We start from the raw sequence: 1,421 nt of genomic DNA on the forward strand, positions 1-1,421 counted from the left end.
GTAGATTGACGTTTACCTGAGACAAATGTCTCAGGGTTTACCGAGAATTGTAGCATAGTGGGAGACTGTAAAGCATGGCTCTCAATACGCCCAGACGGTCATAGGCCGACGAGATTCTATGGAAAACGCAACAACGACGCGCGTGCAGGCTGCTCCCGACAATCATCGGACGGTGTCGTGTGTCGTCTAGTAATCACAGGGAGTTGGACCGTCGTACGATGCAGTGCGTGCCCGAAACGCAAGATATTTGGTTTGAAAAACCATGCTCATTAGGTAAAATTAGATCAAGTTTGCTAATGAGAAAATTAAGGGATTTTTTTCCAAATTTGTACCAGAAATACATGTTAAAACTTTGAGTCTATTAGTAAAATGGATTTCAAGAATTAGGATAAAAATAATTTATCTATAGATCATTTAAAAGTAAAGTGAGGTGATATGACAACATTACGAATGTCTTACCTTTAGAACTCACGCTGGAACATAACGATGAAAAATATAGAAGAAATATAAAACGGCAATTCATATTTTATCAGCCTATGAGCAAAATGCCCGTGCTTATAAATTTTTCTCTTCCGATAACACAATAGAGAATATCTTCATACTATTGGTTTTAACTAGGAAGGTGTGAACTACAGGTAAGCCGAAATATTTACACTGCTCAGTATCAACGTTTTCTATCGGTCTAACCTCCTAAAACCAGCAGTAGAAACAATAATGACTGAAGTTTCTCAGTTGAGGAAGGAAAGCACATTCACGATAACCATAATTATTTCCTGGTTTTGAGGGTACTTCGTCGCTACGACGCAATATCACAAACAACTCTTTACCGCACAACATAAAATCGGAAAAAAATATTGCTTAACTGTTAAAGACATGTTTAGTCATTCTTATTTCATAAATCTGAGTTGCACTGCTATGTTTTAAAGTATTTTATGTAAATTGTACTGCAGTTGGGCTCATGTTTTAAAGACTCTCCTAAAAACCAGAAAATTAGCTGAGTGAGACATTCTGTCAATAAATAACAGACATATAAAGAAAGAAAGGCAGGTATACGGTTTTGTTACTGATATATAATAGGCCTACAATTATTATTCATTGCAGTTGATACAGCTGATTGCCTCCACAACTTAGATTTTTAAATATGTATCATCAAGGAACTTTGTCAGATAAAAGACCTTGGTATCATAGCCTAAGCATTTCCGATACAAAGAGACTTTCTGACGGAAAGAATTTATGCGTGGATAAAATATAAAACTGAAATAATCTACTAACGGAGAAGGAATGTGGTAGAAATGTCCGTTTTTATATCTACAAGACTTGCTATTGCTTTCGATGTTAATTTTTATTTAAATTATTGCTATTTTTTGTAGTGAAACAATAGTCTTAATTTAGGTTTACCATTCGAGGTTCTTTGTAGTTGT

Source organism: Anneissia japonica, unplaced genomic scaffold (genome assembly GCF_011630105.1).
Source record: "Anneissia japonica isolate Jap-2015-1 unplaced genomic scaffold, ASM1163010v1 scaffold288030_len866700_cov218, whole genome shotgun sequence".
NCBI lineage: Eukaryota > Metazoa > Echinodermata > Crinoidea > Comatulida > Comatulidae > Anneissia > Anneissia japonica.